Consider the following 10,358-nt stretch of genomic DNA (forward strand, 5'->3'; position numbering starts at 1 on the left):
AATGAAGAACGAACACAGGCGTAAAGAAAAAAAAATGGCAACAAACAAGTACCTATCAATAATAACTTTAAATGTTAATAGATTAAATGCCCCAATCAAAAGACATAGGGTAGCTGAGTGGATAAGAAAACATGACCCATATGGCTGCTGTCTACAGGAAACCCACCTCAGAAAAAAGGACTCATGCAGACTGATGATGAAGGGATGGAAAAAGATTGTTTTAGGCGAATGGAAGTGAAAAAAAGCTGGGGTAGCAATACTTACATCAGACAAAATAGACATCAAAGTGAAGGTCATAACAAGAAATAAGGAAGGCCACTTCATAATACTAAAGGGAGCAATCCAACAAGAAAATATAACTCTGGTAAACATATATGCACCCAATACAGGAGCACCAATATATATATATATATTTGGAAGCTATCAAGGGAGAGATAGATAGCAATATAGTCAAATTAGGGGATTTTAATATCCCATTATCACCATTGAACAAATCCTCTAAACAAAAAATCAGCAAAGAAACATCAATCTTAAGTGATGCACTAGATCAAATGGAATTAATTGACATCTTCAGAACATTTCACCTCAAAGCCACAGAATATGCATTCTTCTCAAGTTCACATGGGTCATTTTCAAAGATAGACCATACATGGGTCATAGGCAAAGTGTCTTCAAATTCAAGAAGAAAGAAATCATATCAAGCACTATATCAGACCACAATGGCATAAAACTAGAAATCAACTACAATAAAAACAAAACAAAAAATTCAAAAACCTGAAGGCTAGATAGCATGCAATTAAGTAATAACTGGGGTTACCAGAGAGATCAAAGAAGAAATTTAAAAAAAAACATCATGGCAACAAACAACAATGAAAACACAAAAATCCAAAATCTATGGGACAGAGTGAAAGCAGTCTTAAGAGGGAAGTTCATAGTTCTACAGGCCTGCCTCAAAAAACAAACAAAAAAATGGTAATAAATTATCTAACCCTACAACTCAAAGAGTTACAAAGAGAGCAACAAGAAAAGACCAGTGTAAGCAGAAGGAAGGAAATAATAAAGATCAGAGCAGAGATAAACGACATAGAGACAAAAAAAAAAAGAAAGAAAAAAGAAAAAAAAAGGAAAAGAGCAACAAAACAAAGAGCTGGTTTCTTGAAAGGGTGAACAAGATTGATGAAACTCTATCCAGGCTCACCAAGAAGCAAAGAGAGTGGACCCAAATAAACAAAATCTGAAATGAAAGAGGTGAAATAACAACCAATCCCACAGACATACTAACGATTATGAAAAAATACTATGAACAACTCTATTCCAACACAGTGGACTTCTTAGATTAAATGAACATATTCTTAGATATATACAAGCTCTCAACCAAGAAGAGTCAAAAAACCTGAATAGGTTGATAACTACTGAAGAAATTGAAACAGCGATCATAAACCTTCCAGCAAACAAAAGCCCTAGTCCAGATGGCTTTACAGGGGAGTTCTACCAAGCATTCAAAGAAGAACTAAAACCTATCCTCCTCAGACTATTCCAAAAAATTCAAGAGGAAGGTTAACTTCCAAGCTCTTTCTATGAAGCCAGCATTAACCTAATCCCAAAACCAGATAAAGGTACCACAAAAAAAGAGAAATACTGGCCGATGTCCTTAGTGAACATAGATGCTAAAATCCTCAACAAAATCCTAGCAAATTGGATTCAGAAATACATTAGAAAGATCATACACCATGACCAAGTGGGATTTATTCCAGGGATGTAAGGATGGTTCAATATCCACAAATCAATAAATATGATACATCACATAAACAAACTGAGAGACAAAGATCACATAATCATATCAATCGATGCAGGAAAAGCATTTGACAAAATCCAACACCCTTTCTTGATAAAAACCCTCAGAAAAGTGGGAATGGAAAGATCATACCTCAACATAAAAAAGCCCTTTATGAAAAACCTAAAGCAAACATCATACTCAATGGGCAAAAACTAAATCTATTTCCCCTAATAACAGGAACAAGATAAGGGTGCCCACTTCCATCACTCCTGTTTGACATAGTAGTAGAAGTACTAGCCATAGCAATCAGACAAGAAGAAAAAGTAAAAGGCATCCAAATTGGAAAAGAAGTAAAACTGTCCTTATTAGCAGATGACATGATATTATACATACAAAACCCCAAAGACTCCATCCAAAAAGTACTAGACCTAATAAATTAATTTGGCGAAGTAGCAGGATACAAAATTAACACCCACAAATCTATGGACTTTTTATGCACCAATAATGAACTCACAGGTAGAGAAATGGAAAAAAATCCCATTTACCATTGCAACAAAAAAAATTAATATACCTAGGAATAAACTTAACCAAGGATGTAAAAACCTGTACTTGGAAAATTACAGGACATTAAAAAAAAGTGATAGAGGAAGACATAAACAAATGGAAGAACATACCATGTTCGTGGATTGGTAGAATCAACATCATTAAAATGTTCATACTACTTAAAGCAATGTAAAGATTTAATGAAATACCTATTAAAATACCAATGGCATATTTCAAAGATCTAGAACGAACTCTCCAAAAATTCATCTGGAATGATAAAAAAAAGACCCCAAATAACCACAGCTGTCCTGAGAAAGAAGAACAGAGTTGGAAGGAATACAATACCAGACATCAAACTATATTATGAAGCCAAGTTTCTCAAAACTGCCTGGTACTGGCACAAGAACAGACATATAGAACAATGGAACAGAATAGAGGACCCAAAAATTGACCCAAGCCATTATACTCAATTAATATTCAACAAAGGAGGCAAGAGCATACAATGGAGTCAAAATAGCGTCTTTAATAAATGGTGCTGGGAAATTTGGTCAGATACATGAAAAAAATGAAACTATATCACCAACCTACACCATACACACACACAAAAAACTCAAAATGGCTACGACTTGAATGTATGATGGGAAACCATAAAAATCCTACAAGACTCCATAGGCAGAAAAATTGCAGACATATGTCGTAGCAATATATTTACAGACACAGATCCTAGGGCAAGAGAGACTAAGGAGAAAATAAACAAATGGGATTACATCAAAATAAAAAGCTTCTGCACAGCAAAATAAACCATCAAGGAAACAACAAGAAAGCCCATTGCATGGGAGAACATATTTGCCAATGTTATCTTCGATAAGGGTTTAATCTATAACATTTACAGGGAACTCAGACAACTCAACAAAAGGAAAATAAACAATCCAATCACAAATGTAATATCACTTTTAGTAATATACCCCAAGAAAACAGAAACACCAATCAGAAAAGATATATGCACCCCTATGTTCATAGCAGCACAATGTACAATAGCCAAGATTTGGAAACAGCCTAAATGCCCATCAACAGATGAGTGGATTAGAAAACTGTGGCACATCTACACAATGGAATACTATGCTGCTATAAAAAAGAAGGAATTCTTACCATTTGCAGCAGCATGAATGGAAATGGAGAGCATTATGCTAAGTGAAATAAGCTGGAAAGTGAAAGAAAAACAGCATGATCTCACTCATTTATGGACAATAAAGAACATTATAACCTGTTGAAAAAAAAAGATAGATACAGAGGCAGAGAAGCATTGAACAGACTGTCAAATCACAGTGGGAAGGCTGGGGAGTGTTGCATGGGGGGAGGTAAGAGATCAACCGAAAGATTTTTATGCATGCATATAAGCATAACCAATGGACACAAGGCACTTGGGAGGCAGGGTGAGTGCATGTGCCGGGGGAAGGTCAATGGGGGAAATAAAGGAGACATATGTACTACCATCTATAATACTTTAAACAATAAAATAAAATTTAAAAAATTAAAAAGAATACATAACATGAAATTTACTATCAGTAATTTTAGATGTACAGTATAGACTGATAACTACATAAATATTGGTGTGCAAAAGCCCCTTAGAACTTTATCATATTGCTAAACTGAAAGACTATGCATTGAACAACAACTCTACTTTCCCCCTCCTCCCAAGCCCTAGAAACCACTCTTCTACTTTCTGTTTCTATGCATTTGACTAATTTATGTACCTCTTATAAGTGTAATCATACAGTTTTCTTATTTTTGTTACTGGGTTATTTCACTTTGACAGGGATTTCTTTTTTAAGGCTGAACAATATTTCATATATATATGACATGTGATATATGAATGGATAAAGGAAATGTCAATGGATACTTGGGTTTAATTTCTCAAATTAGAGGGTCAGATTTCAGTTTTTAACCAGTGAGTATAAGATTTGCTATGGGATTTTTATATATGATTTTTGGTTATGTTGATAAAATTTCTTCTGTTTGTATTTTGTTTAACTTTTTGTTTTACTATGAAAGGATGTTAAATTTTGTCCTGCATCAGTTGAGATGAACATATCATTTTTTTGTCCTTCATTTTTTAATATTTTGTATTGCATTGGTGACTTTCATATGTCAAATCATCCTTACATTCCAGGAAGAAATCCCATTTTGTCATTTTGTATTGTCCTTTTAATGCATTGTTGAATTTGGTTAATTAGTATTTTGTTGAAGCTTTTGCATCTATCTTAAGGGATATAGGAATGCACTTTTCTTTTCGTATATTATCTTTTGCCTAATTTTGGTATCAAGGGTAATGCTAGGTTCATAAATTAAAAACATGAGTTTGGAATTATTCCTTCCTCTTAAATTGTTTTGTAATAATTTGAGAAAGATTGATGTTATTTCTTCTTTAAAGATTTGGTAAAATACAATAGTGAAGTTATAAAATCTTGGGCTTTGATTTGTTAGGAGGTTTTTGATTACTGATTCAATCTCTTTTCTAGCTTTAGGTCTATTCAGATTTTCTATTTGTTCATGATTTTGTCATAGTCAGTTGTATCCTTCTGGAAATTTATTTCTTCTCGTTTATCTCATGTATTAGTGTATCATTATCCATTTTAGTCTCATGATCCTGTTTAGTAATGAGCATATAGTTGAGTTTTGTTTTATATCTATTCAGTCACTTAGTCTTTAGATTGGGAGTTTAATTATTTACATTTAAAGTAATTACTAATGGGGAAGAATACACTATTTCCATTTTATTGTTTTAAGTATGTCTTCTAGTATGTCTCTTTTCCTCTCCTGCTGCCTTCTTTTGTGTTTTATTTATTTTTTGTATTTTTTCTTTATTCGACAGACCGTCAAAGCTCAGAGGGAGGGCAGGGGAGGTTAAGAAGGAGGGTAAGAGATCAACCAAATGACTTGTATGCATGCATATAAGCATAACTAATGGTCACAGACAGTAGAGAGAAGAGGGCTTGTGCTGGGGGGTGGGAGTGGGCAGGGAGAGTTTAATGGGGATAAAAGGAAACATATGCAATACTTTCAACAATAAAGAATTTTTAAAAAAGAGTTTTTTCCTTTGAGTTTCTGTGGTTATAAAAAAAAAGAACATTTTATATAACCTGATAACAGCATTGCTTAAATTACATACAAAACTTTTTCTTTACATCCCCTCCACTTTATATCACCCTTGTCACTAATAACATCTTTTTATTTTTTACTAGAGGCCAAGTGCACAAAATTCATGCAAGAGCAGGGTCCCTAGGCCTGACCTGCAATCAGGGCAGATAGGGGCCTTCCTCCCCCCACCCCCGGCTGCTGGCTGCTGGCCGGGGCCTTCCTTCCTTCTGCACTGACCCTTGGTGGTCAGCACACATCATAGCAAGTGATAGAATTCCTGGTTGGTCGAACTCCCAAGGGGACAATTTGCATATTAGCCTTTTATTATATAGGATTAACATAGTTTCATAGTTATAATTATTGTTTATGCTTTTATCTTTAAACTAGAGGCCCAGTGCATGAATTCTTGCACAGGTGGGTTCCCTCTGGGTGGCCTGCAGGAACTGGGCCAAAACCCACAGTTCAATGCCACCTGCAGCTCCTACCTGCTGCTCCTGCTCATCTTGACCCCACTGTACCTGCTGCAGGCTCATGTCCAATCAGTCCTGATCAGGAGAGGCTCACACTCCCACAGCTGCGCTTGCCAGCCATGAACCCTGTATCTGGCACCCTTCCAAGGGGAGTGGCTTGTGGGATTGGGCTGAAACTGGCTCTCCAATGTCTCCTGAGGGCGAGAGGGCACAGGCCAGGCTGAGGGACCCCACTGGTGCACGATCAGGCTGGGGAGGGGCTGCTGGAGGGCTCCAGGGTGTGTCTGGCCCATCTTGCTCAGTCCCAATTGGTCGGACCCCAGCAGCAAATTAACCTACCGGTTGGAACATCTGCCCCCTGGTGGTCAGTGCACATAATAATGAGCAGTTAAGCAGCCTTAGTATATCATTAGCATATTATGCTTTGATTGGTTGTTTGGTTGTTCTGCTATTCGGTCTATTTCCATATTACCCTTTTATTATATAGGATTCTATATCAAAATAAAACGTAATTTATGCTCTCTCTTTATAGTATTACAGGATTCTGTATTTGTCTATATGTTTACTTTTACCAGAAAGCTTTATATTTTCCTGCACTTTTGTGTGACTGTGTAGCATCTTATAGTTTCAAGTTGAAGAACTCCCTTTTGCATCTTTTGTAAGGCAGGTTTAATAATGATAAACTTTCTCAGTATTTTGTAATCTGGAATGATCTTTAATTCTCCATTTCTTGAAGGATAGTTTTTTTGATATAATATTCTTGGCTAAAACAAAATTCATCATTTTGAATATGTCATCCTAATTCTTTCTGGCCCTCAAGATTTTGGCTGAGAATTCTGTTGATTGTCTTATGGGAGCTCTCTAGTATACAGCAAGTTCTTTTTCTTGCAGCTTCAAAATTATTTTTGCCTTTTACTTTTGACAATGTGATCATAATATGTCTTGGTGTAGACTTTGTTAAATTCATCCTATCTATGATTTCTTAAACTTATTGAATCTGGATATGTATTTCCCTTCCCACGTTAGGAAATTTTTCAGCCATGGTTTCTTCAAATAAGCTCTCTGGTCTAGTCTCTATTTAATCTTCTGAAACTCCTATAATGTGTATGCTGTCTGTCTGGTGGTGTCCCATAGTATCTTAGGCTTCTGTTCTGCTCTTTATTCTTTTTTCTTTGACTTGATAATTTCAAATGACCTGTCTTCAAGTTTGCTGATTTATTTTTCTGCTTAATCAAATCTGTTATTGAACTCCTTCAGTAAATTTTTCAAATCAGTTATTGCATTCTTCAGCTCCAGAATTTCTGTTTGGTTATTTTTAAAGGTTTTGTTTTCCCCTCTTTGATGATATTTTTATTTTGTTCATGTATCATTTTTATGATTTTGTTTAGTTGTCTAAATGTGCTCTTATAGCACATTGAGCTACTTTATTTTTTTGAATTTTTTAAAAATTGTTTTGAATTTTTGTCAGTAAGTTCATAGATTTTCTATTTCTTTAGAGTCAGTTTCTGATTTATTTTATTCCTTTAACTGGGTCCTGTTTTCTCCTTTCTTTGGATATCTTATCATTTTTTATTTATTTTATTTTATTTTTTTATTTTTTTGCCAGGATGAGTGCATTTGAAAAATCACCCACCTTTTTGTCTTTATACACTGGGTACCTACAGGAGAAAACCTTCATTAATCAGCCTATCTAGAGATTTTGGGGTCTCTCAAACCTTTCCTGAGAATGCATCTTTTTTGGGCTATGTGTGTAATTTCCCAATTAGAAAAGTTTGTCTTTCAGGAGCTTGTAATTGCTTGCTCCCTTTGTTGTCTGTCTGGAGTAATGTAGGCTCTCTGGCACTGCGACAACTCTCTGAGCTCTCCTTTGTTCTTAGCAACCCCCAGACATACAAAATATTCCAGTTCTGTCATCATTGGGTGTCAAGTGAGACAGATACCAGTTTGCTGGGAAGCCTCTGTAAAGCCAGAATATGTGTTGGCTTGTTGGAAAAAATAGATTTTCTTAAACATTTTAATGTGACTGTTCTTGGTTTTGAGTTAGCCTAGTGTAAAAGGACTTCTTAACTCGTTATAGATCCTCATAAAAACTTTTTTTGAACTGTTTATTGTTGTTACATCAATAGCTCTGTGGGGGAATAGGGCCTGAGGCTTTTTATTATGCCTTCTTGCTGACATCATTATCATCATGAATATGTCTTAATTTCACTTATGTGTGTGACAAAATTTAGTGCCTTCAACATGATAGTTCTTGCCTAAGTGCTAGGAATGCTAAGATAACAAAACATTTGGGTTCCTATTATTGGAATTCTATGGGTTTCCCAATTTTCTCAGCAGCGTCTTAATTACAGGATAACTATAATTTCTATACATATTTCTCATTTAATTTTTTTCTTAGCTTTATTGAAGTATAATTTACTTTCTAAATATGTCCTCATGGCTTGCCAATTATTTTACTTATGAACAGTATTTAATTGCTTATCAAAGATGAACTTTTTATAAAAATATTTATAATAATTTCTAATAAAATAAATACAAAATAAAGTATATTTAAATAGTTTATGTCATTTTTTTATTGAAACAGTTTTATATGCGATATCATGTAAATAAAGTGAGTTACAGGAAGGTCATAGTAGTGATCTGTAGAGAGGTCATATTTCATCAGGATCTAGGCTCCATGTCTAATTAATTTATCATTATGTAGCATTGTTAGATTTAGTGCTAGTACCTTACAATATGATACTAATTACACCTAAATTAATATAACTAAATCATAGATTTCACATATAAATGACCATGCATCATTATTCTCTACTACATTGTAGTAATTGGAAAGAGCATACATATTGTCCTTTTATTTTACAGTTATCATCATACAACAAATTTTTTTTGAAAGAGGAATTGTTAGGTTGTTTTTGTTTTGCCTGTTCCTGATTGCTATGTGATTATTCTTCCTTCCAATAGATACCACTTGATAAGCCTATCTCAAATCTCTACTCTTAGAAGTGCCTCTTACCCAAACTTTGTGCAGTCACAGTTGCTCTCCTGGCTAGAATTGAATGAACAGAGGTAAACACTTATTTTAACCTGGACCTATCAAGCTCTGTCTCTAATTAGAACTAATAGAAATTAATTTAGACTCTAGATTTGGAATATGTCCATTAACAACACACTAGGGGAAAATAATATTCAATTTTATAAAATAAGAAGCAAAGGATGTTGTGTGTGTTGTTTTTTGTTTAATTGAAAGTAAAACAAATGAGAAAAAAAGGAAGCCACAGAAAAATTGAGAGAAAAAGCTCTGGGAAGTTTTGAAATCTTTTCTGAAGTCCACCTGCATTCTTACCCTTGGAGTCTGTGAAGCTCTGAAGCTAACATTATAATAATGCTTTCTTTTTATCTAAGTCAGTGATTTTTCAACCTTTTTTATCTCATTGCATATGTAAACTAATTGCTAAAATTCTTCAGCATACCAAAAAAATATATTTTGGCAACTAAAAAAATAGGCATACTTTTGATTCCTTCACACTGGATGGCTATTGTTGTGTTGGCAATTTTCATTTTTTAATTTGACAACCTAAGGAAAGAGAGGTCAGTGCCCCTGACTAAATACAGGGTGTCCCCCAAAAATGTATACACAATTTAACAGCTGATTCTGTTACATTTTGAAAATGAAATGTATTTCAATAAATACTGCCTTTATAATTATTCAAAGTTTGTATACATTTTGGGGGAGACACGCTATAATTAGGTATTGCATGTTTTAATATTTCTTTTGGCACCCAGGTTGAAAATCGCTGATCTAAGCTAGTTTACACAGTTCTTTATTTTAAATTATCACTTTTCTGAATGCTAAGGATAAGCCTATCTCTTATGCCATGTAAATGAGCCATATATTCTGTTCATTAAAATAATAAGCTTCAAATGGTCACTATGATAGAATGAATTTGCTCTTCCTGGTGATTAATTTATGTGTAGAACAAAATGTATTCATGATGAGATCAATCCCAGTAAACTTTTCATAATGAAAGAAACATAGTAGAGTTTAGGGGGAGGAACCGAAGATGGCGGCATAGGTTAACGCCGGAGATTGCTGCCTTGAACAACCAATTCAAATTAAGCCTGAAACAGGGAACGGACAACATCCAGAACCACAGGAGGGCTGGCTGAGTGGAAATTCTACAACTAGGAGTAAAAAGAATATCATATCCAGACTCAGAGGAGGCACAGTGCTGAAGTGAAATTCTCAGGTACGAGTGCGCGCGGAGCCACGGGCTAGCGGCGTGGAGGGCGCGGTTGTTTACAATCGGGAGGGAGCTTCAGACTCTGAGCTCCAGATCCAGGCGAGTCGCTAGGGACGCAGACTCAAACGGGAGAAGCGGGACTGTATGGCTTTGGTCGGAACTCAAAGGCAGCTTTCTCGCTGCGGT

The sequence above is a fragment of the Myotis davidii genome, unplaced genomic scaffold (assembly GCF_000327345.1).
Source record: "Myotis davidii unplaced genomic scaffold, ASM32734v1 scaffold1522, whole genome shotgun sequence".
NCBI classification, from domain to species: domain Eukaryota; kingdom Metazoa; phylum Chordata; class Mammalia; order Chiroptera; family Vespertilionidae; genus Myotis; species Myotis davidii.